Here is a 25,053-nt window from a genome sequence, read left to right on the forward strand (position 1 = left end):
CGAAAGTGGCTGTTTCGCGAATTTGATTACCTGATCCTTCGACATCACTTCATGTACGAATACTGGCAAGAATTCTCGCTACATTCGAAGGTGCTCCTTCCACTTCCAGCCTACTTGGTTGCTTCATTAGCCACGCAAACACTTCCTGCGGGCCATACGTGTAATGACATCGCATCTTATGGGCTTAATTACATGATACCACTGAATTTAAGAGCGCTACAGGCATCCGGTTCCATGGTGTAATGGTTAGCACCCTGGACTTTGATTCCAGCGATCCGAGTTCGAGTCTCGGTGGAACCTGACGCTGTGTTTTGCGATCGTTTCTAGAAATGTGTACGAGCCGGTGGTTGGAATTGTATATGCATAAATTTAACTAGGATCATGAAATGCAAAATGTTAATAGCAGTCCACACGTGAATGGGGAGCGCTCCAAATGCTTATGCTTTTGCTACTAGGATTAATAACGGGACGTAAGGGGCTCAACTGCGAGAAGACTACCTCAGCTGTTCCTCCCCGCAGGAAAGACATCTCACCGTTTTGGGTGCTGCATGCGAATGAATTTACCAAACTTGCATGCGATGTACTAGTTCCTGGGGAACGAATAGAATCGTTGTACGTGCCAGTCTTTACGTATAGATATAAGTAAGCGGAGACGGCTTAATCCTGCCACGTAGATTGCTTTCCATAAGACGCACCTGAGACTCTCATGGGCCGGTGGCCCGACATGCAGTTTGTCCTGCTGCATGGCTTACATTCAGAGACTCGCAAGTTTATCGTAGTGCTGGGTGGTCGCGAAAGTGAAAAGTAGGGCCTGTCCGGGATTTGAATCCGGGACCTCCTGCACCCAAAGCAGGAATCATACCCCTAGACCAACAGGCCGCACAAGTAAGCAAGTCTGCACCCCGCCACCTACTGAGATCTTGCCGCACTTGCTAGTTGCAGCATCCTAGCTGGACCATATTCTCAAAGAGGTTTCTTAATCTGACACCTACAACATGCGCTGTGCTGAACACCAGTGTATGTGAATGCTGAAAGAGCTGCTTGAGTTGTGTGACAGTATTTCGACCGTGTGAAGTGCAAATGTTATCGTGTCACGAACAATCCGCCCACTACGTAGCGTTCTGTGTCAGCACGCAGTTTTCGACAGTACTCTGTGTCCATAGCTGTTTTCATAGCTAGGTTGCTTCCAGCACAAAGCATCCGCCATACGAAAGTGGCTGTTTCGCGATTTTGATTACCTGATCCTTCGACATCACTTCATGTACGAATACTGGCAAGAATTCTCGCTACATTCGAAGGTGCTCCTTCCACTTCCAGCCTACTTGGTTGCTTCATTAGCCACGCAAACACTTCCTGAGGACCATACGTGTAATGACATCGCATCTTATGGGCTTAATTACATGATACCACTGAATTTAAGAGCGCTACAGGCATTCGGTTCCATGGTGTAGTGGTAAGCACTCTGGACTTTGAATCCAGCGATCCGAGTTCGAGTCTCGGTGGAACCTGACGCTGTGTTTTGCGATCGTTTCTAGAAATGTGTACGAGCCGGTGGTTGGAATTGTATATGCATAAATTTAACTAGGATCATGAAATGCAAAATGTTAATAGCAGTCCACACGTGAATGGGGAGCGCTCCAAATGCTTATGCTTTTGCTACTAGGATTAATAACGGGACGTAAGGGGCTCAACTGCGAGAAGACTACCTCAGCTGTTCCTCCCCGCAGGAAAGACATCTCACCGTTTTGGGTGCTGCATGCGAATGAATTTACCAAACTTGCATGCGATGTACTAGTTCCTGGGGAACGAATAGAATCGTTGTACGTGCCAGTCTTTACGTATAGATATAAGTAAGCGGAGACGGCTTAATCCTGCCACGTAGATTGCTTTCCATAAGACGCACCTGAGACTCTCATGGGCCGGTGGCCCGAGATGCATTTTGTCCTGCTGCATGGCTTACTTTCAGAGACTCGCAAGTTTATCGTAGTGCTGGGTTGTCACGAAAGTGAAAAGTAGGGCCTGTCCGGGATTTGAACCCGGGACCTCCTGCACCCAAAGCAGGAATCATACCCCTAGACCAACAGGCCTCACAAGTAAGCAAGTCTGCACCCCGCCACCTACTGAGATCTTGCCGCACTTGCTAGTTGCAGCATCCTAGCTGGACCATATTCTCAAAGAGGTTTCTTAATTTGACACCTACAACATGCGCTGTGCTGAACACCAGTGTATGTGAATGCTGAAAGAGCTGCTTGAGTGGTGTGACAGTATTTCGACCGTGTGAAGTGCAAATGTTATCGTGTCACGAACAATCCGCCCACTACGTAGCGTTCTGTGTCAGCACGCAGTTTTCGACAGTACTCTGTGTCCATAGCTGTTTTCATAGCTAGGCTGCTTCCAGCACAAAGCATCCGCCATACGAAAGTGGCTGTTTCGCGATTTTGATTACCTGATCCTTCGACATCACTTCATGTACGAATACTGGCAAGAATTCTCGCTACATTCGAAGGTGCTCCTTCCACTTCCAGCCTACTTGGTTGCTTCATTAGCCACGCAAACACTTCCTGAGGACCATACGTGTAATGACATCGCATCTTATGGGCTTAATTACATGATACCACTGAATTTAAGAGCGCTACAGGCATCTGGTTCCATGGTGTAATGGTTAGCACCCTGGTCTTTGAATCCAGCGATCCGAGTTCGAGTCTCGGTGGAACCTTACGCTGTGTTTTGCGATCGTTTCTAGAAATGTGTACGAGCCGGTGGTTGGAATTGTATATGCATAAATTTAACTAGGATCATGAAATGCAAAATGTTAATAGCAGTCCACACGTGAATGGGGAGCGCTCCAAATGCTTATGCTTTTGCTACTAGGATTAATAACGGGACGTAAGGGGCTCAACTGCGAGAAGACTACCTCAGCTGTTCCTCCCCGCAGGAAAGACATCTCACCGTTTTGGGTGCTGCATGCGAATGAATTTACCAAACTTGCATGCGATGTACTAGTTCCTGGGGAACGAATAGAATCGTTGTACGTGCCAGTCTTTACGTATAGATATAAGTAAGCGGAGACGGCTTAATCCTGCCACGTAGATTGCTTTCCATAAGACGCACCTGAGACTCTCATGGGCCGGTGGCCCGAGATGCATTTTGTCCTGCTGCATGGCTTACTTTCAGAGACTCGCAAGTTTATCGTAGTGCTGGGTTGTCGCGAAAGTGAAAAGTAGGGCCTGTCCGGGATTTGAACCCGGGACCTCCTGCACCCAAAGCAGGAATCATACCCCTAGACCAACAGGCCTCACAAGTAAGCAAGTCTGCACCCCGCCACCTACTGAGATCTTGCCGCACTTGCTAGTTGCAGCATCCTAGCTGGACCATATTCTCAAAGAGGTTTCTTAATTTGACACCTACAACATGCGCTGTGCTGAACACCAGTGTATGTGAATGCTGAAAGAGCTGCTTGAGTTGTGTGACAGTATTTCGACCGTGTGAAGTGCAAATGTTATCGTGTCACGAACAATCCGCCCACTACGTAGCGTTCTGTGTCAGCACGCAGTTTTCGACAGTACTCTGTGTCCATAGCTGTTTTCATAGCTAGGCTGCTTCCAGCACAAAGCATCCGCCATACGAAAGTGGCTGTTTCGCGATTTTGATTACCTGATCCTTCGACATCACTTCATGTACGAATACTGGCAAGAATTCTCGCTACATTCGAAGGTGCTCCTTCCACTTCCAGCCTACTTGGTTGCTTCATTAGCCACGCAAACACTTCCTGAGGACCATACGTGTAATGACATCGCATCTTATGGGCTTAATTACATGATACCACTGAATTTAAGAGCGCTACAGGCATCCTGTTCCATGGTGTAATGGTTAGCACCCTGGACTTTGAATCCAGCGATCCGCGTTCGAGTCTCGGTGAAACCTTACGCTGTGTTTTGCGATCGTTTCTAGAAATGTGTACGAGCCGGTGGTTGGAATTGTATATGCATAAATTTAACTAGGATCATGAAATGCAAAATGTTAATAGCAGTCCACACGTGAATGGGGAGCGCTCCAAATGCTTATGCTTTTGCTACTAGGATTAATAACGGGACGTAAGGGGCTCAACTGCGAGAAGACTACCTCAGCTGTTCCTCCCCGCAGGAAAGACATCTCACCGTTTTGGGTGCTGCATGCGAATGAATTTACCAAACTTGCATGCGATGTACTAGTTCCTGGGGAACGAATAGAATCGTTGTACGTGCCAGTCTTTACGTATAGATATAAGTAAGCGGAGACGGCTTAATCCTGCCACGTAGATTGCTTTCCATAAGACGCACCTGAGAGTCTCATGGGCCGGTGGCCCGACATGCAGTTTGTCCTGCTGCATGGCTTACTTTCAGAGACTCGCAAGTTTATCGTAGTGCTGGGTTGTCGCGAAAGTGAAAAGTAGGGCCTGTCCGGGATTTGAATCCGGGACCTCCTGCACCCAAAACAGGAATCATACCCCTAGACCAACAGGCCGCACAAGTAAGCAAGTCTGCACCCCGCCACCTACTGAGATCTTGCCGCACTTGCTTGTTGCAGCATCCTAGCTGGACCATATTCTCAAAGAGGTTTCTTAATCTGACACCTACAACATGCGCTGTGCTGAACACCAGTGTATGTGAATGCTGAAAGAGCTGCTTGAGTTGTGTGACAGTATTTCGACCGTGTATAGTGCAAATGTTATCGTGTCACGAACAATCCGCCCACTACGTAGCGTTCTGTGTCAGCACGCAGTTTTCGACAGTACTCTGTGTCCATAGCTGTTTTCATAGCTAGGCTGCTTCCAGCACAAAGCATCCGCCATACGAAAGTGGCTGTTTCGCGAATTTGATTACCTGATCCTTCGACATCACTTCATGTACGAATACTGGCAAGAATTCTCGCTACATTCGAAGGTGCTCCTTCCACTTCCAGCCTACTTGGTTGCTTCATTAGCCACGCAAACACTTCCTGAGGACCATACGTGTAATGACATCGCATCTTATGGGCTTAATTACATGATACCACTGAATTTAAGAGCGCTACAGGCATTCGGTTCCATGGTATAATGGTAAGCACTCTGGACTTTGAATTCAGCGATCCGAGTTCGAGTCTCGGTGGAACCTGACGCTGTGTTTTGCGATCGTTTCTAGAAATGTGTACGAGCCGGTGGTTGGAATTGTATATGCAGAAATTTAACTAGGATCATGAAATGCAAAATGTTAATAGCAGTCCACACGTGAATGGGGAGCGCTCCAAATGCTTATGCTTTTGCTACTAGGATTAATAACGGGACGTAAGGGGCTCAACTGCGAGAAGACTACCTCAGCTGTTCCTCCCCGCAGGAAAGACATCTCACCGTTTTGGGTGCTGCATGCGAATGAATTTACCAAACTTGCATGCGATGTATTAGTTCCTGGGGAACGAATAGAATCGTTGTACGTGCCAGTCTTTACGTATAGATATAAGTAAGCGGAGACGGCTTAATCCTGCCACGTTGATTGCTTTCCATAAGACGCACCTGAGACTCTCATGGGCCGGTGGCCCGACATGCAGTTTGTCCTGCTGCATGGCTTACTTTCAGAGACTCGCAAGTTTATCGTAGTGCTGGGTTGTCGCGAAAGTGAAAAGTAGGGCCTGTCCGGGATTTGAACCCGGGACCTCCTGCACCCAAAGCAGGAATCATACCCCTAGACCAACAGGCCTCACAAGTAAGCAAGTCTGCACCCCGCCACCTACTGAGATCTTGCCGCAGTTGCTAGTTGCAGCATTCTAGCTGGACCATATTCTCAAAGAGGTTTCTTAATTTGACACCTACAACATGCGCTGTGCTGAACACCAGTGTATGTGAATGCTGAAAGAGCTGCTTGAGTTGTGTGACAGTATTTCGACCGTGTGAAGTGCAAATGTTATCGTGTCACGAACAATCCGCCCACTACGTAGCGTTCTGTGTCAGCACGCAGTTTTCGACAGTACTCTGTGTCCATAGCTGTTTTCATAGCTAGGCTGCTTCCATCACAAAGCATCCGCCATACGAAAGTGGCTGTTTCGCAATTTTGATTACCTGATCCTTCGACATCACTTCATGTACGAATACTGGCAAGAATTCTCGCTACATTCGAAGGTGCTCCTTCCACTTCCAGCCTACTTGGTTGCTTCATTAGCCACGCAAACACTTCCTGAGGACTATACGTGTAATGACATCGTATCTTATGGGCTTAATTACATGATACCACTGAATTTAAGAGCGCTACAGGCATCCGGTTCCATGGTGTAATGGTTAGCACCCTGGACTTTGAATCCAGCGATCCGAGTTCGAGTCTCGGTGGAACCTGACGCTGTGTTTTGCGATCGTTTCTAGAAATGTGTACGAGCCGGTGGTTGGAATTGTATATGCAGAAATTTAACTAGGATCATGAAATGCAAAATGTTAATAGCAGTCCACACGTGAATGGGGAGCGCTGCAAATGCTTATGCTTTTGCTACTAGGATTAATAACGGGACGTAAGGGGCTCAACTGCGAGAAGACTACCTCAGCTGTTCCTCCCCGCAGGAAAGACATCTCACCGTTTTGGGTGCTGCATGCGAATGAATTTACCAAACTTGCATGCGATGTACTAGTTCCTGGGGAACGAATAGAATCGTTGTACGTGCCAGTCTTTACGTATAGATATAAGTAAGCGGAGACGGCTTAATCCTGCCACGTAGATTGCTTTCCATAAGACTCACCTGAGACTCTCATGGGCCGGTGGCCCGACATGCAGTTTGTCCTGCTGCATGGCTTACTTTCAGAGACTCGCAAGTTTATCGTAGTGCTGGGTTGTCGCGAAAGTGAAAAGTAGGGCCTGTCCGGGATTTGAACCCAGGACCTCCTGCACCCAAAGCAGGAATCATACCCCTAGACCAACAGGCCGCACGAGTAAGCAAGTCTGCACCCCGCCACCTACTGAGATCTTGCCGCACTTGCTACTTGCAGCATCCTAGCTGGACCATATTCTCAAAGAGGTTTCTTAATCTGACACCTACAACATGCGCTGTGCTGAACACCAGTGTATGTGAATGCTGAAAGAGCTGCTTGAGTTGTGTGACAGTATTTCGACCGTGTATAGTGCAAATGTTATCGTGTCACGAACAATCCGCCCACTACGTAGCGTTCTCTGTCTGCACGCAGTTTTCGACAGTACTCTGTGTCCATAGCTGTTTTCATAGCTAGGCTGCTTCCAGCACAAAGCATCCGCCATACGAAAGTGGCTGTTTCGCGATTTTGATTACCTGATCCTTCGACATCACTTCATGTACGAATACTGGCAAGAATTCTCGCTACATTCGAAGGTGCTCCTTCCACTTCCAGCCTACTTGGTTGCTTCATTAGCCACGCAAACACTTCCTGAGGACCATACGTGTAATGACATCGCATCTTATGGGCTTAATTACATGATACCACTGAACTTAAGAGCGCAAAAGGCATTCGGTTCCATGGTGTAATGGTTAGCACTCTGGACTTTGAATTCAGCGATCCGAGTTCGAGCCTCGGTGGAACCTGACGCTGTGTTTTGCGATCGTTTCTAGAAATGTGTACGAGCCGGTGGTTGGAATTGTATATGCAGAAATTTAACTAGGATCATGAAATGCAAAATGTTAATAGCAGTCCACACGTGAATGGGGAGCGCTCCAAATGCTTATGCTTTTGCTACTAGGATTAATAACGGGACGTAAGGGGTTCAACTGTGAGAAGACGACCTCAGCTGTTCCTCCCCGCAGGAAAGACATCTCACCGTTTTGGGTGCTGCATGCGCATGCATTTACCAAACTTGCATGCGATGTACTAGTTCCTGGGGAACGAATAGAATCGTTGTACGTGCCAGTCTTTACGTGTAGATATAAGTAAGCGGAGACGGCTTAATCCTGCCACGTAGATTGCTTTCCATAAGACGCACCTGAGAGTCTCATGGGCCGGTGGCCCGACATGCAGTTTGTCCTGCTGCATGGCTTACTTTCAGAGACTCGCAAGTTTATCGTAGTGCTGGGTTGTCGCGAAAGTGAAAAGTAGGGCCTGTCCGGGATTTGAACCCGGGACCTCCTGCACCCAAAGCAGGAATCATACCCCTAGACCAACAGGCCGCACAAGTAAGCAAGTCTGCACCCCGCCACCTACTGAGATCTTGCCGCACTTGCTACTTGCAGCATCCTAGCTGGACCATATTCTCAAACAGGTTTCTTAATCTGACACCTACAGCATGCGCTGTGCTGAACACCAGTGTATGTGAATGCTGAAAGAGCTGCTTGAGTTGTGTGACAGTATTTCGACCGTGTGTAGTGCAAATGTTATCGTGTCACGAACAATCCGCCCACTACGTAGCGTTCTGTGTCTGCACGCAGTTTTCGACAGTACTCTGTGTCCATAGCTGTTTTCATAGCTAGGCTGCTTCCAGCACAAAGCATCCGCCATACGAAAGTGGCTGTTTCGCGATTTTGATTACCTGATCCTTCGACATCACTTCATGTACGAATACTGGCAAGAATTCTCGCTACATTCGAAGGTGCTCCTTCCACTTCCAGCCTACTTGGTTGCTTCATTAGCCACGCAAACACTTCCTGAGGACCATACGTGTAATGACATCGCATCTTATGGGCTTAATTACATGATACCATTGAATTTAAGAGCGCTACAGGCATCCGGTTCCATGGTGTAATGGTTAGCACTCTGGACTTTGAATCCAGCGATCCGAGTTCGAGTCTCGGTGGAACCTGACGCTGTGTTTTGCGATCGTTTCTAGAAATGTGTACGAGCCGGTGGTTGGAATTGTATATGCAGAAATTTAACTAGGATCATGAAATGCAAAATGTTAATAGCAGTCCACACGTGAATGGGGAGCGCTCCAAATGCTTATGCTTTTGCTACTAGGATTAATAACGGGACGTAAGGGGTTCAACTGTGAGAAGACGACCTCAGCTGTTCCTCCCCGCAGGAAAGACATCTCACCGTTTTGGGTGCTGCATGCGCATGCATTTACCAAACTTGCATGCGATGTACTAGTTCCTGGGGAACGAATAGAATCGTTGTACGTGCCAGTCTTTACGTATAGATATAAGTAAGCGGAGACGGCTTAATCCTGCCACGTAGATTGCTTTCCATAAGACGCACCTGAGAGTCTCGTGGGCCGGTGGCCCGACATGCAGTTTGTCCTGCTGCATGGCTTACTTTCAGAGACTCGCAAGTTTATCGTAGTGCTGGGTTGTCGCGAAAGTGAAAAGTAGGGCCTGTCCGGGATTTGAACCCGGGACCTCCTGCACCCAAAGCAGGAATCATACCCCTAGACCAACAGGCCGCACAAGTAAGCAAGTCTGCACCCCGCCACCTACTGAGATCTTGCCGCACTTGCTACTTGCAGCATCCTAGCTGGACCATATTCTCAAACAGGTTTCTTAATCTGACACCTACAGCATGCGCTGTGCTGAACACCAGTGTATGTGAATGCTGAAAGAGCTGCTTGAGTTGTGTGACAGTATTTCGACCGTGTGTAGTGCAAATGTTATCGTGTCACGAACAATCCGCCCACTACGTAGCGTTCTGTGTCTGCACGCAGTTTTCGACAGTACTCTGTGTCCATAGCTGTTTTCATAGCTAGGCTGCTTCCAGCACAAAGCATCCGCCATACGAAAGTGGCTGTTTCGCGATTTTGATTACCTGATCCTTCGACATCACTTCATGTACGAATACTGGCAAGAATTCTCGCTACATTCGAAGGTGCTCCTTCCACTTCCAGCCTACTTGGTTGCTTCATTAGCCACGCAAACACTTCCTGAGGACCATACGTGTAATGACATCGCATCTTATGGGCTTAATTACATGATACCACTGAATTTAAGAGCGCTACAGGCATCCGGTTCCATGGTGTAATGGTTAGCACTCTGGACTTTGAATCCAGCGATCCGAGTTCGAGTGTCGGTGGAACCTGACGCTGTGTTTTGCGATCGTTTCTAGAAATGTGTACGAGCCGGTGGTTGGAATTGTATATGCAGAAATTTAACTAGGATCATGAAATGCAAAATGTTAATAGCAGTCCACACGTGAATGGGGAGCGCTCCAAATGCTTATGCTTTTGCTACTAGGATTAATAACGGGACGTAAGGGGTTCAACTGTGAGAAGACGACCTCAGCTGTTCCTCCCCGCAGGAAAGACATCTCACCGTTTTGGGTGCTGCATGCGCATGCATTTACCAAACTTGCATGCGATGTACTAGTTCCTGGGGAACGAATAGAATCGTTGTACGTGCCAGTCTTTACGTATAGATATAAGTAAGCGGAGACGGCTTAATCCTGCCACGTAGATTGCTTTCCATAAGACGCACCTGAGAGTCTCGTGGGCCGGTGGCCCGACATGCAGTTTGTCCTGCTGCATGGCTTACTTTCAGAGACTCGCAAGTTTATCGTAGTGCTGGGTTGTCGCGAAAGTGAAAAGTAGGGCCTGTCCGGGATTTGAACCCGGGACCTCCTGCACCCAAAGCAGGAATCATACCCCTAGACCAACAGGCCGCACAAGTAAGCAAGTCTGCACCCCGCCACCTACTGAGATCTTGCCGCACTTGCTACTTGCAGCATCCTAGCTGGACCATATTCTCAAAGAGGTTTCTTAATCTGACACCTACAGCATGCGCTGTGCTGAACACCAGTGTATGTGAATGCTGAAAGAGCTGCTTGAGTTGTGTGACAGTATTTCGACCGTGTGTAGTGCAAATGTTATCGTGTCACGAACAATCCGCCCACTACGTAGCGTTCTGTGTCTGCACGCAGTTTTCGACAGTACTCTGTGTCCATAGCTGTTTTCATAGCTAGGCTGCTTCCAGCACAAAGCATCCGCCATACGAAAGTGGCTGTTTCGCGATTTTGATTACCTGATCCTTCGACATCACTTCATGTACGAATACTGGCAAGAATTCTCGCTACATTCGAAGGTGCTCCTTCCACTTCCAGCCTACTTGGTTGCTTCATTAGCCACGCAAACACTTCCTGAGGACCATACGTGTAATGACATCGCATCTTATGGGCTTAATTACATGATACCACTGAATTTAAGAGCGCTACAGGCATCCGGTTCCATGGTGTAATGGTTAGCACTCTGGACTTTGAATCCAGCGATCCGAGTTCGAGTCTCGGTGGAACCTGACGCTGTGTTTTGCGATCGTTTCTAGAAATGTGTACGAGCCGGTGGTTGGAATTGTATGTGCAGAAATTTAACTAGGATCATGAAATGCAAAATGTTAATAGCAGTCCACACGTGAATGGGGAGCGCTCCAAATGCTTATGCTTTTGCTACTAGGATTAATAACGGGACGTAAGGGGTTCAACTGCGAGAAGACGACCTCAGCTGTTCCTCCCCGCAGGAAAGACATCTCACCGTTTTGGGTGCTGCATGCGCATTCATTTACCAAACTTGCATGCGATGTACTAGTTCCTGGGGAACGAATAGAATCGTTGTACGTGCCAGTCTTTACGTATAGATATAAGTAAGCGGAGACGGCTTAATCCTGCCACGTAGATTGCTTTCCATAAGACGCACCTGAGAGTTTCATGGGCCGGTGGCCCGACATGCAGTTTGTCCTGCTGCATGGCTTACTTTCAGAGACTCCCAAGTTTATCGTAGTGCTGGGTTGTCGCGAAAGTGAAAAGTAGGGCCTGTCCGGGATTTGAACCCGGGACCTCCTGCACCCAAAGCAGGAATCATACCCCTAGACCAACAGGCGGCACAAGTAAGCAAGTCTGCACCGCGCCACCTACTGAGATCTTGCCGCACTTGCTACTTGCAGCATCCGAGCTGGACCATATTCTCAAAGAGGTTTCTTAATCTGACACCTACAACATGCGCTGTGCTGAACACCAGTGTATGTGAATGCTGAAAGAGCTGCTTGAGTTGTGTGACAGTATTTCGACCGTGTGTAGTGCAAATGTTATCGTGTCACGAACAATCCGCCCACTACGTAGCGTTCTGTGTCAGCACGCAGTTTTCGACAGTACTCTGTGTCCATAGCTGTTTTCATAGCTAGGCTGCTTCCAGCACAAAGCATCCGCCATACGAAAGTGGCTGTTTCGCGATTTTGATTACCTGATCCTTCGACATCACTTCATGTACGAATACTGGCAAGAATTCTCGCTACATTCGAAGGTGCTCCTTCCACTTCCTGCCTACTTGGTTGCTTCATTAGCCACGCAAACACTTCCTGAGGACCATACGTGTAATGACATCGCATCTTATGGGCTTAATTACATGATACCACTGAATTTAAGAGCGCTACAGGCATTCGGTTCCATGGTGTAATGGTTAGCGCTCTGGACTTTGAATCCAGCGATCCGAGTGCGAGTCTCGGTGGAACCTGACGCTGTGTTTTGCGATCGTTTCTAGAAATGTGTACGAGCCGGTGGTTGGAATTGTATATGCAGAAATTTAACTAGGATCATGAAATGCAAAATGTTAATAGCAGTCCACACGTGAATGGGGAGCGCTCCAAATGCTTATGCTTTTGCTACTAGGATTAATAACGGGACGTAAGGGGTTCAACTGCGAGAAGACGACCTCAGCTGTTCCTCCCCGCAGGAAAGACATCTCACCGTTTTGGGTGCTGCATGCGCATGCATTTACCAAACTTGCATGCGATGTACTAGTTCCTGGGGAACGAATAGAATCGTTGTACGTGCCAGTCTTTACGTATAGATATAAGTAAGCGGAGACGGCTTAATCCTGCCACGTAGATTGCTTTCCATAAGACGCACCTGAGAGTTTCATGGGCCGGTGGCCCGACATGCAGTTTGTCCTGCTGCATGGCTTACTTTCAGAGACTCCCAAGTTTATCGTAGTGCTGGGTTGTCGCGAAAGTGAAAAGTAGGGCCTGTCCGGGATTTGAACCCGGGACCTCCTGCACCCAAAGCAGGAATCATACCCCTAGACCAACAGGCGGCACAAGTAAGCAAGTCTGCACCGCGCCACCTACTGAGATCTTGCCGCACTTGCTACTTGCAGCATCCTAGCTGGACCATATTCTCAAAGAGGTTTCTTAATCTGACACCTACAACATGCGCTGTGCTGAACACCAGTGTATGTGAATGCTGAAAGAGCTGCTTGAGTTGTGTGACAGTATTTCGACCGTGTGTAGTGCAAATGTTATCGTGTCACGAACAATCCGCCCACTACGTAGCGTTCTGTGTCAGCACGCAGTTTTCGACAGTACTCTGTGTCCATAGCTGTTTTCATAGCTAGGCTGCTTCCAGCACAAAGCATCCGCCATACGAAAGTGGCTGTTTCGCGATTTTGATTACCTGATCCTTCGACATCACTTCATGTACGAATACTGGCAAGAATTCTCGCTACATTCGAAGGTGCTCCTTCCACTTCCTGCCTACTTGGTTGCTTCATTAGCCACGCAAACACTTCCTGAGGACCATACGTGTAATGACATCGCATCTTATGGGCTTAATTACATGATACCACTGAATTTAAGAGCGCTACAGGCATTCGGTTCCATGGTGTAATGGTTAGCGCTCTGGACTTTGAATCCAGCGATCCGAGTGCGAGTCTCGGTGGAACCTGACGCTGTGTTTTGCGATCGTTTCTAGAAATGTGTACGAGCCGGTGGTTGGAATTGTATATGCAGAAATTTAACTAGGATCATGAAATGCAAAATGTTAATAGCAGTCCACACGTGAATGGGGAGCGCTCCAAATGCTTATGCTTTTGCTACTAGGATTAATAACGGGACGTAAGGGGTTCAACTGCGAGAAGACGACCTCAGCTGTTCCTCCCCGCAGGAAAGACATCTCACCGTTTTGGGTGCTGCATGCGCATGCATTTACCAAACTTGCATGCGATGTACTAGTTCCTGGGGAACGAATAGAATCGTTGTACGTGCCAGTCTTTACGTATAGATATAAGTAAGCGGAGACGGCTTAATCCTGCCACGTAGATTGCTTTCCATAAGACGCACCTGAGAGTCTCATGGGCCGGTGGCCCGACATGCAGTTTGTCCTGCTGCATGGCTTACTTTCAGAGACTCGCAAGTTTATCGTAGTGCTGGGTTGTCGCGAAAGTGAAAAGTAGGGCCTGTCCGGGATTTGAACCCGGGACCTCTTGCACCCAAAGCAGGAATCATACCCCTAGACCAACAGGCGGCACAAGTAAGCAAGTCTGCACCGCGCCACCTACTGAGATCTTGCCGCACTTGCTACTTGCAGCATCCTAGCTGGACCATATTCTCAAAGAGGTTTCTTAATCTGACACCTACAACATGCGCTGTGCTGAACACCAGTGTATGTGAATGCTGAAAGAGCTGCTTGAGTTGTGTGACAGTATTTCGACCGTGTGTAGTGCAAATGTTATCGTGTCACGAACAATCCGCCCACTACGTAGCGTTCTGTGTCAGCACGCAGTTTTCGACAGTACTCTGTGTCCATAGCTGTTTTCATAGCTAGGCTGCTTCCAGCACAAAGCATCCGCCATACGAAAGTGGCTGTTTCGCGATTTTGATTACCTGATCCTTCGACATCACTTCATGTACGAATACTGGCAAGAATTCTCGCTACATTCGAAGGTGCTCCTTCCACTTCCTGCCTACTTGGTTGCTTCATTAGCCACGCAAACACTTCCTGAGGACCATACGTGTAATGACATCGCATCTTATGGGCTTAATTACATGATACCACTGAATTTAAGAGCGCTACAGGCATTCGGTTCCATGGTGTAATGGTTAGCGCTCTGGACTTTGAATCCAGCGATCCGAGTGCGAGTCTCGGTGGAACCTGACGCTGTGTTTTGCGATCGTTTCTAGAAATGTGTACGAGCCGGTGGTTGGAATTGTATATGCAGAAATTTAACTAGGATCATGAAATGCAAAATGTTAATAGCAGTCCACACGTGAATGGGGAGCGCTCCAAATGCTTATGCTTTTGCTACTAGGATTAATAACGGGACGTAAGGGGTTCAACTGCGAGAAGACGACCTCAGCTGTTCCTCCCCGCAGGAAAGACATCTCACCGTTTTGGGTGCTGCATGCGCATGCATTTACCAAACTTGCATGCGATGTACTAGTTCCTGGGGAACGAATAGAATCGTTGTACGTGCCAGTCTTTACGTATAGATATAAGTAAGCGGAGACGGCTTAATCCTGCCACGTAGATTGCTTTCCATAAGACGCACCTGAGAGTCTCATGGGCCGGTGGCCCGACATGCAGTTTGTCCTGCTGCATGGCTTACTTTCAGAGACTCGCAAGTTTATCGTAGTGCTGGGTTGTCGCGAAAGTGAAAAGTAGGGCCTGTCCGGGATTTGAACCCGGGACCTCCTGCACCCAAAGCAGGAATCATACCCCTAGACCAACAGGCCGCACAATTAAGCAAGTCTGCACCCCGCCACCTACTGAGATCTTGCCGCACTTGCTACTTGCAGCATCCTAGCTGGACCATATTCTCAAACAGGTTTCTTAATCTGACACCTACAGCATGCGCTGTGCTGAACACCAGTGTATGTGAATGCTGAAAGAGCTGCTTGAGTTGTGTGACAGTATTTCGACCGTGTGTAGTGCAAATGTTATCGTGTCACGAACAATCCGCCCACTACGTAGCGTTCTGTGTCTGCACGCAGTTTTCGACAGTACTCTGTGTCCATAGCTGTTTTCATAGCTAGGCTGCTTCCAGCACAAAGCATCCGCCATACGAAAGTGGCTGTTTCGCGATTTTGATTACCTGATCCTTCGACATCACTTCATGTACGAATACTGGCAAGAATTCTCGCTACATTCGAAGGTGCTCCTTCCACTTCCAGCCTACTTGGTTGCTTCATTAGCCACGCAAACACTTCCTGAGGACCATACGTGTAATGACATCGCATCTTATGGGCTTAATTACATGATACCACTGAATTTAAGAGCGCTACAGGCATCAGGTTCCATGGTGTAATGGTTAGCACTCTGGACTTTGAATCCAGCGATCCGAGTTCGAGTGTCGGTGGAACCTGACGCTGTGTTTTGCGATCGTTTCTAGAAATGTGTACGAGCCGGTGGTTGGAATTGTATATGCAGAAATTTAACTAGGATCATGAAATGCAAAATGTTAATAGCAGTCCACACGTGAATGGGGAGCGCTCCAAATGCTTATGCTTTTGCTACTAGGATTAATAACGGGACGTAAGGGGTTCAACTGTGAGAAGACGACCTCAGCTGTTCCTCCCCGCAGGAAAGACATCTCACCGTTTTGGGTGCTGCATGCGCATGCATTTACCAAACTTGCATGCGATGTACTAGTTCCTGGGGAACGAATAGAATCGTTGTACGTGCCAGTCTTTACGTATAGATATAAGTAAGCGGAGAGGGCTTAATCCTGCCACGTAGATTGCTTTCCATAAGACGCACCTGAGAGTCTCATGGGCCGGTGGCCCGACATGCAGTTTGTCCTGCTGCATGGCTTACTTTCAGAGACTCGCAAGTTTATCGTAGTGCTGGGTTGTCGCGAAAGTGAAAAGTAGGGCCTGTCCGGGATTTGAACCCGGGACCTCCTGCACCCAAAGCAGGAATCATACCCCTAGACCAACTGGCGGCACAAGTAAGCAAGTCTGCACCGCGCCACCTACTGTGATCTTGCCGCACTTGCTACTTGCAGCATCCTAGCTGGACCATATTCTCAAAGAGGTTTCTTAATCTGACACCTACAACATGCGCTGTGCTGAACACCAGTGTATGTGAATGCTGAAAGAGCTGCTTGAGTTGTGTGACAGTATTTCGACCGTGTGTAGTGCAAATGTTATCGTGTCACGAACAATCCGCCCACTACGTAGCGTTCTGTGTCAGCACGCAGTTTTCGACAGTACTCTGTGTCCATAGCTGTTTTCATAGCTAGGCTGCTTCCAGCACAAAGCATCCGCCATACGAAAGTGGCTGTTTCGCGATTTTGATTACCTGATCCTTCGACATCACTTCATGTACGAATACTGGCAAGAATTCTCGCTACATTCGAAGGTGCTCCTTCCACTTCCTGCCTACTTCGTTGCTTCATTAGCCACGCAAACACTTCCTGAGGACCATACGTGTAATGACATCGCATCTTATGGGCTTAATTACATGATACCACTGAATTTAAGAGCGCTACAGGCATTCGGTTCCATGGTGTAATGGTTAGCGCTCTGGACTTTGAATCCAGCGATCCGAGTGCGAGTCTCGGTGGAACCTGACGCTGTGTTTTGCGATCGTTTCTAGAAATGTGTACGAGCCGGTGGTTGGAATTGTATATGCAGAAATTTAACTAGGATCATGAAATGCAAAATGTTAATAGCAGTCCACACGTGAATGGGGAGCGCTCCAAATGCTTATGCTTTTGCTACTAGGATTAATAACGGGACGTAAGGGGTTCAACTGCGAGAAGACGACCTCAGCTGTTCCTCCCCGCAGGAAAGACATCTCACCGTTTTGGGTGCTGCATGCGCATGCATTTACCAAACTTGCATGCGATGTATTAGTTCCTGGGGAACGAATAGAATCGTTGTACGTGCCAGTCTTTACGTATAGATATAAGTAAGCGGAGACGGCTTAATCCTGCCACGTAGATTGCTTTCCATAAGACGCACCTGAGAGTCTCATGGGCCGGTGGCCCGACATGCAGTTTGTCCTGCTGCATGGCTTACTTTCAGAGACTCGCAAGTTTATCGTAGTGCTGGGTTGTCGCGAAAGTGAAAAGTAGGGCCTGTCCGGGATTTGAACCCGGGACCTCCTGCACCCCAAGCAGGAATCATACCCCTAGACCAACAGGCCGCACAAGTAAGCAAGTCTGCACCCCGCCACCTACTGAGATCTTGCCGCACTTGCTACTTGCAGCATCCTAGCTGGACCATATTCTCAAAGAGGTTTCTTAATCTGACACCTACAGCATGCGCTGTGCTGAACACCAGTGTATGTGAATGCTGAAAGAGCTGCTTGAGTTGTGTGACAGTATTTCGACCGTGTGTAGTGCAAATGTTATCGTGTCACGAACAATCCGCCCACTACGTAGCGTTCTGTGTCTGCACGCAGTTTTCGACAGTACTCTGTGTCCATAGCTGTTTTCATAGCTAGGCTGCTTCCAGCACAAAGCATCCGCCATACGAAAGTGGCTGTTTCGCGATTTTGATTACCTGATCCTTCGACATCACTTCATGTACGAATACTGGCAAGAATTCTCGCTACATTCGAAGGTGCTCCTTCCACTTCCAGCCTACTTGGTTGCTTCATTAGCCACGCAAACACTTCCTGAGGACCATACGTGTAATGACATCGCATCTTATGGGCTTAATTACATGATACCACTGAATTTAAGAGCGCTACAGGCATCCGGTTCCATGGTGTAATGGTTAGCACTCTGGACTTTGAATCCAGCGATCCGAGTTCGAGTCTCGGTGGAACCTGACGCTGTGTTTTGCGATTGTTTCTAGAAATGTGTACGAGCCGGTGGTTGGAATTGTATGTGCAGAAATTTAACTAGGATCATGAAATGCAAAATGTTAATAGCAGTCCACACGTGAATGGGGAGCGCTCCAAATGCTTATGCTTTTGCTACTAGGATTAATAACGGGACGTAAGGGGTTCAACTGCGAGAAGACGACCTCAGCTGTTCCTCCCCGCAGGAAAGACATCTCACCGTTTTGGGTGCTGCATGCGCATGCATTTACCAAACTTGCATGCGATGTACTAGTTCCTGGGGAACGAATAGAATCGTTGTACGTGCCAGTCTTTACGTATAGATATAAGTAAGCGGAGACGGCTTAATCCTGCCACGTAGATTGCTTTCCATAAGACGCACCTGAGAGTCTCATGGGCCGGTGGCCCGACATGCAGTTTGTCCTGCTGCATGGCTTACTTTCAGAGACTCGCATGTTTATCGTAGTGCTGGGTTGTCGCGAAAGTGAAAAGTAGGGCCTGTCCGGGATTTGAACCCGGGACCTCCTGCACCCAAAGCAGGAATCATACCCCTAGACCAACAGGCGGCACAAGTAAGCAAGTCTGCACCGCGCCACCTACTGAGATCTTGCCGCACTTGCTACTTGCAGCATCCTAGCTGGACCATATTCTCAAAGAGGTTTCTTAATCTGACACCTACAACATGCGCTGTGCTGAACACCAGTGTATGTGAATGCTGAAAGAGCTGCTTGAGTTGTGTGACAGTATTTCGACCGTGTGTAGTGCAAATGTTATCGTGTCACGAACAATCCGCCCACTACGTAGCGTTCTGTGTCAGCACGCAGTTTTCGACAGTACTCTGTGTCCATAGCTGTTTTCATAGCTAGGCTGCTTCCAGCACAAAGCATCCGCCATACGAAAGTGGCTGTTTCGCGATTTTGATTACCTGATCCTTCGACATCACTTCATGTACGAATACTGGCAAGAATTCTCGCTACATTCGAAGGTGCTCCTTCCACTTCCTGCCTACTTGGTTGCTTCATTAGCCACGCAAACACTTCCTGAGGACCATACGTGTAATGACATCGCATCTTATGGGCTTAATTACATGATACCACTGAATTTAAGAGCGCTACAGGCATTCGGTTCCATGGTGTAATGGTTAGCGCTCTGGACTTTGAATCCAGCGATCCGAGTGCGAGTCTCGGTGGAACCTGACGCTGTGTTTTGCGATCGTTTCTAGAAATGTGTACGAGCCGGTGGTTGGAATTGTATATGCAGAAATTTAACTAGGATCATGAAATGCAAAATGTTAATAGCAGTCCACACGTGAATGGGGAGCGCTCCAAATGCTTATGCTTTTGCTACTAGGATTAATAACGGGACGTAAGGGGTTCAACTGCGAGAAGACGACCTCAGCTGTTCCTCCCCGCAGGAAAGACATCTCACCGTTTTGGGTGCTGCATGCGCATGCATTTACCAAACTTGCATGCGATGTACTAGTTCCTGGGGAACGAATAGAATCGTTGTACGTGCCAGTCTTTACGTATAGATATAAGTAAGCGGAGACGGCTTAATCCTGCCACGTAGATTGCTTTCCATAAGACGCACCTGAGAGTCTCATGGGCCGGTGGCCCGACATGCAGTTTGTCCTGCTGCATGGCTTACTTTCAGAGACTCGCAAGTTTATCGTAGTGCTGGGTTGTCGCGAAAGTGAAAAGTAGGGCCTGTCGGGGATTTGAACCCGGGACCTCCTGCACCCAAAGCAGGAATCATACCCCTAGACCAACAGGCCGCACAATTAAGCAAGTCTGCACCCCGCCACCTACTGAGATCTTGCCGCACTTGCTACTTGCAGCATCCTAGCTGGACCATATTCTCAAACAGGTTTCTTAATCTGACACCTACAGCATGCGCTGTGCTGAACACCAGTGTATGTGAATGCTGAAAGAGCTGCTTGAGTTGTGTGACAGTATTTCGACCGTGTGTAGTGCAAATGTTATCGTGTCACGAACAATCCGCCCACTACGTAGCGTTCTGTGTCTGCACGCAGTTTTCGACAGTACTCTGTGTCCATAGCTGTTTTCATAGCTAGGCTGCTTCCAGCACAAAGCATCCGCCATACGAAAGTGGCTGTTTCGCGATTTTGATTACCTGATCCTTCGACATCACTTCATGTACGAATACTGGCAAGAATTCTCGCTACATTCGAAGGTGCTCCTTCCACTTCCAGCCTACTTGGTTGCTTCATTAGCCACGCAAACACTTCCTGAGGACCATACGTGTAATGACATCGCATCTTATGGGCTTAATTACATGATACCACTGAATTTAAGAGCGCTACAGGCATCCGGTTCCATGGTGTAATGGTTAGCACTCTGGACTTTGAATCCAGCGATCCGAGTTCGAGTGTCGGTGGAACCTGACGCTGTGTTTTGCGATCGTTTCTAGAAATGTGTACGAGCCGGTGGTTGGAATTGTATATGCAGAAATTTAACTAGGATCATGAAATGCAAAATGTTAATAGCAGTCCACACGTGAATGGGGAGCGCTCCAAATGCTTATGCTTTTGCTACTAGGATTAATAACGGGACGTAAGGGGTTCAACTGTGAGAAGACGACCTCAGCTGTTCCTCCCCGCAGGAAAGACATCTCACCGTTTTGGGTGCTGCATGCGCATGCATTTACCAAACTTGCATGCGATGTACTAGTTCCTGGGGAACGAATAGAATCGTTGTACGTGCCAGTCTTTACGTATAGATATAAGTAAGCGGAGACGGCTTAATCCTGCCACGTAGATTGCTTTCCATAAGACGCACCTGAGAGTCTCATGGGCCGGTGGCCCGACATGCAGTTTGTCCTGCTGCATGGCTTACTTTCAGAGACTCGCAAGTTTATCGTAGTGCTGGGTTGTCGCGAAAGTGAAAAGTAGGGCCTGTCCGGGATTTGAACCCGGGACCTCCTGCACCCAAAGCAGGAATCATACCCCTAGACCAACAGGCCGCACAATTAAGCAAGTCTGCACCCCGCCACCTACTGAGATCTTGCCGCACTTGCTACTTGCAGCATCCTAGCTGGACCATATTCTCAAACAGGTTTCTTAATCTGACACCTACAGCATGCGCTGTGCTGAACACCAGTGTATGTGAATGCTGAAAGAGCTGCTTGAGTTGTGTGACAGTATTTCGACCGTGTGTAGTGCAAATGTTATCGTGTCACGAACAATCCGCCCACTACGTAGCGTTCTGTGTCTGCACGCAGTTTTCGACAGTACTCTGTGTCCATAGCTGTTTTCATAGCTAGGCTGCTTCCAGCACAAAGCATCCGCCATACGAAAGTGGCTGTTTCGCGATTTTGATTACCTGATCCTTCGACATCACTTCATGTACGAATACTGGCAAGAATTCTCGCTACATTCGAAGGTGCTCCTTCCACTTCCAGCCTACTTGGTTGCTTCATTAGCCACGCAAACACTTCCTGAGGACCATACGTGTAATGACATCGCATCTTATGGGCTTAATTACATGATACCACTGAATTTAAGAGCGCTACAGGCATCAGGTTCCATGGTGTAATGGTTAGCACTCTGGACTTTGAATCCAGCGATCCGAGTTCGAGTGTCGGTGGAACCTGACGCTGTGTTTTGCGATCGTTTCTAGAAATGTGTACGAGCCGGTGGTTGGAATTGTATATGCAGAAATTTAACTAGGATCATGAAATGCAAAATGTTAATAGCAGTCCACACGTGAATGGGGAGCGCTCCAAATGCTTATGCTTTTGCTACTAGGATTAATAACGGGACGTAAGGGGTTCAACTGTGAGAAGACGACCTCAGCTGTTCCTCCCCGCAGGAAAGACATCTCACCGTTTTGGGTGCTGCATGCGCATGCATTTACCAAACTTGCATGCGATGTACTAGTTCCTGGGGAACGAATAGAATCGTTGTACGTGCCAGTCTTTACGTATAGATATAAGTAAGCGGAGAGGGCTTAATCCTGCCACGTAGATTGCTTTCCATAAGACGCACCTGAGAGTCTCATGGGCCGGTGGCCCGACATGCAGTTTGTCCTGCTGCATGGCTTACTTTCAGAGACTCGCAAGTTTATCGTAGTGCTGGGTTGTCGCGAAAGTGAAAAGTAGGGCCTGTCCGGGATTTGAACCCGGGACCTCCTGCACCCAAAGCAGGAATCATACCCCTAGACCAACTGGCGGCACAAGTAAGCAAGTCTGCACCGCGCCACCTACTGTGATCTTGCCGCACTTGCTACTTGCAGCATCCTAGCTGGACCATATTCTCAAAGAGGTTTCTTAATCTGACACCTACAACATGCGCTGTGCTGAACACCAGTGTATGTGAATGCTGAAAGAGCTGCTTGAGTTGTGTGACAGTATTTCGACCGTGTGTAGTGCAAATGTTATCGTGTCACGAACAATCCGCCCACTACGTAGCGTTCTGTGTCAGCACGCAGTTTTCGACAGTACTCTGTGTCCATAGCTGTTTTCATAGCTAGGCTGCTTCCAGCACAAAGCATCCGCCATACGAAAGTGGCTGTTTCGCGATTTTGATTACCTGATCCTTCGACATCACTTCATGTACGAATACTGGCAAGAATTCTCGCTACATTCGAAGGTGCTCCTTCCACTTCCTGCCTACTTCGTTGCTTCATTAGCCACGCAAACACTTCCTGAGGACCATACGTGTAATGACATCGCATCTTATGGGCTTAATTACATGATACCACTGAATTTAAGAGCGCTACAGGCATTCGGTTCCATGGTGTAATGGTTAGCGCTCTGGACTTTGAATCCAGCGATCCGAGTGCGAGTCTCGGTGGAACCTGACGCTGTGTTTTGCGATCGTTTCTAGAAATGTGTACGAGCCGGTGGTTGGAATTGTATATGCAGAAATTTAACTAGGATCATGAAATGCAAAATGTTAATAGCAGTCCACACGTGAATGGGGAGCGCTCCAAATGCTTATGCTTTTGCTACTAGGATTAATAACGGGACGTAAGGGGTTCAACTGCGAGAAGACGACCTCAGCTGTTCCTCCCCGCAGGAAAGACATCTCACCGTTTTGGGTGCTGCATGCGCATGCATTTACCAAACTTGCATGCGATGTATTAGTTCCTGGGGAACGAATAGAATCGTTGTACGTGCCAGTCTTTACGTATAGATATAAGTAAGCGGAGACGGCTTAATCCTGCCACGTAGATTGCTTTCCATAAGACGCACCTGAGAGTCTCATGGGCCGGTGGCCCGACATGCAGTTTGTCCTGCTGCATGGCTTACTTTCAGAGACTCGCAAGTTTATCGTAGTGCTGGGTTGTCGCGAAAGTGAAAAGTAGGGCCTGTCCGGGATTTGAACCCGGGACCTCCTGCACCCCAAGCAGGAATCATACCCCTAGACCAACAGGCCGCACAAGTAAGCAAGTCTGCACCCCGCCACCTACTGAGATCTTGCCGCACTTGCTACTTGCAGCATCCTAGCTGGACCATATTCTCAAAGAGGTTTCTTAATCTGACACCTACAGCATGCGCTGTGCTGAACACCAGTGTATGTGAATGCTGAAAGAGCTGCTTGAGTTGTGTGACAGTATTTCGACCGTGTGTAGTGCAAATGTTATCGTGTCACGAACAATCCGCCCACTACGTAGCGTTCTGTGTCTGCACGCAGTTTTCGACAGTACTCTGTGTCCATAGCTGTTTTCATAGCTAGGCTGCTTCCAGCACAAAGCATCCGCCATACGAAAGTGGCTGTTTCGCGATTTTGATTACCTGATCCTTCGACATCACTTCATGTACGAATACTGGCAAGAATTCTCGCTACATTCGAAGGTGCTCCTTCCACTTCCAGCCTACTTGGTTGCTTCATTAGCCACGCAAACACTTCCTGAGGACCATACGTGTAATGACATCGCATCTTATGGGCTTAATTACATGATACCACTGAATTTAAGAGCGCTACAGGCATCCGGTTCCATGGTGTAATGGTTAGCACTCTGGACTTTGAATCCAGCGATCCGAGTTCGAGTCTCGGTGGAACCTGACGCTGTGTTTTGCGATTGTTTCTAGAAATGTGTACGAGCCGGTGGTTGGAATTGTATGTGCAGAAATTTAACTAGGATCATGAAATGCAAAATGTTAATAGCAGTCCACACGTGAATGGGGAGCGCTCCAAATGCTTATGCTTTTGCTACTAGGATTAATAACGGGACGTAAGGGGTTCAACTGCGAGAAGACGACCTCAGCTGTTCCTCCCCGCAGGAAAGACATCTCACCGTTTTGGGTGCTGCATGCGCATGCATTTACCAAACTTGCATGCGATGTACTAGTTCCTGGGGAACGAATAGAATCGTTGTACGTGCCAGTCTTTACGTATAGATATAAGTAAGCGGAGACGGCTTAATCCTGCCACGTAGATTGCTTTCCATAAGACGCACCTGAGAGTCTCATGGGCCGGTGGCCCGACATGCAGTTTGTCCTGCTGCATGGCTTACTTTCAGAGACTCGCATGTTTATCGTAGTGCTGGGTTGTCGCGAAAGTGAAAAGTAGGGCCTGTCCGGGATTTGAACCCGGGACCTCCTGCACCCAAAGCAGGAATCATACCCCTAGACCAACAGGCGGCACAAGTAAGCAA

The 25,053-nt window shown here is 48.1% G+C and overlaps 38 non-coding genes across 38 annotated transcripts; 20 read left to right on the plus strand and 18 right to left on the minus strand.

The window, feature by feature from the left end:
• Positions 1–228: 228 nt before the first annotated feature.
• On the plus strand, positions 229–300 carry Trnaq-uug (transfer RNA glutamine (anticodon UUG)). The gene has a single exon. It is a non-coding gene; the product is annotated as a tRNA-Gln (tRNA).
• A 507-nt stretch (positions 301–807) lies between these two features.
• Trnap-ugg (transfer RNA proline (anticodon UGG)) lies at positions 808–879 on the minus strand. The gene has a single exon. It is a non-coding gene; the product is annotated as a tRNA-Pro (tRNA).
• A 557-nt stretch (positions 880–1,436) lies between these two features.
• Trnaq-uug (transfer RNA glutamine (anticodon UUG)) lies at positions 1,437–1,508 on the plus strand. Its single transcript has one exon. It is a non-coding gene; the product is annotated as a tRNA-Gln (tRNA).
• Positions 1,509–2,015: 507 nt separating this feature from the next.
• Positions 2,016–2,087, minus strand: Trnap-ugg (transfer RNA proline (anticodon UGG)). The gene has a single exon. It is a non-coding gene; the product is annotated as a tRNA-Pro (tRNA).
• A 557-nt stretch (positions 2,088–2,644) lies between these two features.
• Positions 2,645–2,716, plus strand: Trnaq-uug (transfer RNA glutamine (anticodon UUG)). The gene has a single exon. It is a non-coding gene; the product is annotated as a tRNA-Gln (tRNA).
• Positions 2,717–3,223: 507 nt separating this feature from the next.
• Positions 3,224–3,295, minus strand: Trnap-ugg (transfer RNA proline (anticodon UGG)). The gene has a single exon. It is a non-coding gene; the product is annotated as a tRNA-Pro (tRNA).
• A 1,136-nt stretch (positions 3,296–4,431) lies between these two features.
• Positions 4,432–4,503, minus strand: Trnap-ugg (transfer RNA proline (anticodon UGG)). Its single transcript has one exon. It is a non-coding gene; the product is annotated as a tRNA-Pro (tRNA).
• Positions 4,504–5,060: 557 nt separating this feature from the next.
• On the plus strand, positions 5,061–5,132 carry Trnaq-uug (transfer RNA glutamine (anticodon UUG)). The gene has a single exon. It is a non-coding gene; the product is annotated as a tRNA-Gln (tRNA).
• A 507-nt stretch (positions 5,133–5,639) lies between these two features.
• On the minus strand, positions 5,640–5,711 carry Trnap-ugg (transfer RNA proline (anticodon UGG)). The gene has a single exon. It is a non-coding gene; the product is annotated as a tRNA-Pro (tRNA).
• A 557-nt stretch (positions 5,712–6,268) lies between these two features.
• On the plus strand, positions 6,269–6,340 carry Trnaq-uug (transfer RNA glutamine (anticodon UUG)). The gene has a single exon. It is a non-coding gene; the product is annotated as a tRNA-Gln (tRNA).
• Positions 6,341–6,847: 507 nt separating this feature from the next.
• Trnap-ugg (transfer RNA proline (anticodon UGG)) lies at positions 6,848–6,919 on the minus strand. Its single transcript has one exon. It is a non-coding gene; the product is annotated as a tRNA-Pro (tRNA).
• A 557-nt stretch (positions 6,920–7,476) lies between these two features.
• Trnaq-uug (transfer RNA glutamine (anticodon UUG)) lies at positions 7,477–7,548 on the plus strand. The gene has a single exon. It is a non-coding gene; the product is annotated as a tRNA-Gln (tRNA).
• Positions 7,549–8,055: 507 nt separating this feature from the next.
• Positions 8,056–8,127, minus strand: Trnap-ugg (transfer RNA proline (anticodon UGG)). Its single transcript has one exon. It is a non-coding gene; the product is annotated as a tRNA-Pro (tRNA).
• A 557-nt stretch (positions 8,128–8,684) lies between these two features.
• Trnaq-uug (transfer RNA glutamine (anticodon UUG)) lies at positions 8,685–8,756 on the plus strand. The gene has a single exon. It is a non-coding gene; the product is annotated as a tRNA-Gln (tRNA).
• Positions 8,757–9,263: 507 nt separating this feature from the next.
• Positions 9,264–9,335, minus strand: Trnap-ugg (transfer RNA proline (anticodon UGG)). The gene has a single exon. It is a non-coding gene; the product is annotated as a tRNA-Pro (tRNA).
• A 557-nt stretch (positions 9,336–9,892) lies between these two features.
• Trnaq-uug (transfer RNA glutamine (anticodon UUG)) lies at positions 9,893–9,964 on the plus strand. Its single transcript has one exon. It is a non-coding gene; the product is annotated as a tRNA-Gln (tRNA).
• Positions 9,965–10,471: 507 nt separating this feature from the next.
• On the minus strand, positions 10,472–10,543 carry Trnap-ugg (transfer RNA proline (anticodon UGG)). The gene has a single exon. It is a non-coding gene; the product is annotated as a tRNA-Pro (tRNA).
• A 557-nt stretch (positions 10,544–11,100) lies between these two features.
• On the plus strand, positions 11,101–11,172 carry Trnaq-uug (transfer RNA glutamine (anticodon UUG)). Its single transcript has one exon. It is a non-coding gene; the product is annotated as a tRNA-Gln (tRNA).
• A 505-nt stretch (positions 11,173–11,677) lies between these two features.
• Positions 11,678–11,751, minus strand: Trnap-ugg (transfer RNA proline (anticodon UGG)). Its single transcript has one exon. It is a non-coding gene; the product is annotated as a tRNA-Pro (tRNA).
• Positions 11,752–12,308: 557 nt separating this feature from the next.
• On the plus strand, positions 12,309–12,380 carry Trnaq-uug (transfer RNA glutamine (anticodon UUG)). Its single transcript has one exon. It is a non-coding gene; the product is annotated as a tRNA-Gln (tRNA).
• Positions 12,381–12,885: 505 nt separating this feature from the next.
• Positions 12,886–12,959, minus strand: Trnap-ugg (transfer RNA proline (anticodon UGG)). The gene has a single exon. It is a non-coding gene; the product is annotated as a tRNA-Pro (tRNA).
• Positions 12,960–13,516: 557 nt separating this feature from the next.
• On the plus strand, positions 13,517–13,588 carry Trnaq-uug (transfer RNA glutamine (anticodon UUG)). Its single transcript has one exon. It is a non-coding gene; the product is annotated as a tRNA-Gln (tRNA).
• Positions 13,589–14,724: 1,136 nt separating this feature from the next.
• Trnaq-uug (transfer RNA glutamine (anticodon UUG)) lies at positions 14,725–14,796 on the plus strand. The gene has a single exon. It is a non-coding gene; the product is annotated as a tRNA-Gln (tRNA).
• Positions 14,797–15,303: 507 nt separating this feature from the next.
• Positions 15,304–15,375, minus strand: Trnap-ugg (transfer RNA proline (anticodon UGG)). The gene has a single exon. It is a non-coding gene; the product is annotated as a tRNA-Pro (tRNA).
• A 557-nt stretch (positions 15,376–15,932) lies between these two features.
• On the plus strand, positions 15,933–16,004 carry Trnaq-uug (transfer RNA glutamine (anticodon UUG)). The gene has a single exon. It is a non-coding gene; the product is annotated as a tRNA-Gln (tRNA).
• A 1,136-nt stretch (positions 16,005–17,140) lies between these two features.
• Trnaq-uug (transfer RNA glutamine (anticodon UUG)) lies at positions 17,141–17,212 on the plus strand. The gene has a single exon. It is a non-coding gene; the product is annotated as a tRNA-Gln (tRNA).
• Positions 17,213–17,719: 507 nt separating this feature from the next.
• Trnap-ggg (transfer RNA proline (anticodon GGG)) lies at positions 17,720–17,791 on the minus strand. The gene has a single exon. It is a non-coding gene; the product is annotated as a tRNA-Pro (tRNA).
• Positions 17,792–18,348: 557 nt separating this feature from the next.
• Trnaq-uug (transfer RNA glutamine (anticodon UUG)) lies at positions 18,349–18,420 on the plus strand. The gene has a single exon. It is a non-coding gene; the product is annotated as a tRNA-Gln (tRNA).
• Positions 18,421–18,925: 505 nt separating this feature from the next.
• Trnap-ugg (transfer RNA proline (anticodon UGG)) lies at positions 18,926–18,999 on the minus strand. Its single transcript has one exon. It is a non-coding gene; the product is annotated as a tRNA-Pro (tRNA).
• Positions 19,000–19,556: 557 nt separating this feature from the next.
• Positions 19,557–19,628, plus strand: Trnaq-uug (transfer RNA glutamine (anticodon UUG)). Its single transcript has one exon. It is a non-coding gene; the product is annotated as a tRNA-Gln (tRNA).
• Positions 19,629–20,135: 507 nt separating this feature from the next.
• Trnap-ugg (transfer RNA proline (anticodon UGG)) lies at positions 20,136–20,207 on the minus strand. The gene has a single exon. It is a non-coding gene; the product is annotated as a tRNA-Pro (tRNA).
• A 557-nt stretch (positions 20,208–20,764) lies between these two features.
• Positions 20,765–20,836, plus strand: Trnaq-uug (transfer RNA glutamine (anticodon UUG)). Its single transcript has one exon. It is a non-coding gene; the product is annotated as a tRNA-Gln (tRNA).
• A 507-nt stretch (positions 20,837–21,343) lies between these two features.
• Positions 21,344–21,415, minus strand: Trnap-ugg (transfer RNA proline (anticodon UGG)). The gene has a single exon. It is a non-coding gene; the product is annotated as a tRNA-Pro (tRNA).
• Positions 21,416–21,972: 557 nt separating this feature from the next.
• Positions 21,973–22,044, plus strand: Trnaq-uug (transfer RNA glutamine (anticodon UUG)). The gene has a single exon. It is a non-coding gene; the product is annotated as a tRNA-Gln (tRNA).
• A 1,136-nt stretch (positions 22,045–23,180) lies between these two features.
• On the plus strand, positions 23,181–23,252 carry Trnaq-uug (transfer RNA glutamine (anticodon UUG)). The gene has a single exon. It is a non-coding gene; the product is annotated as a tRNA-Gln (tRNA).
• Positions 23,253–23,759: 507 nt separating this feature from the next.
• Positions 23,760–23,831, minus strand: Trnap-ggg (transfer RNA proline (anticodon GGG)). Its single transcript has one exon. It is a non-coding gene; the product is annotated as a tRNA-Pro (tRNA).
• A 557-nt stretch (positions 23,832–24,388) lies between these two features.
• Trnaq-uug (transfer RNA glutamine (anticodon UUG)) lies at positions 24,389–24,460 on the plus strand. The gene has a single exon. It is a non-coding gene; the product is annotated as a tRNA-Gln (tRNA).
• Positions 24,461–24,965: 505 nt separating this feature from the next.
• Trnap-ugg (transfer RNA proline (anticodon UGG)) lies at positions 24,966–25,039 on the minus strand. Its single transcript has one exon. It is a non-coding gene; the product is annotated as a tRNA-Pro (tRNA).
• Between the last annotated feature and the right edge of the window lie 14 nt (positions 25,040–25,053).

Source organism: Schistocerca serialis, chromosome 2 (assembly GCF_023864345.2).
Source record: "Schistocerca serialis cubense isolate TAMUIC-IGC-003099 chromosome 2, iqSchSeri2.2, whole genome shotgun sequence".
Classification (NCBI taxonomy): domain Eukaryota; kingdom Metazoa; phylum Arthropoda; class Insecta; order Orthoptera; family Acrididae; genus Schistocerca; species Schistocerca serialis.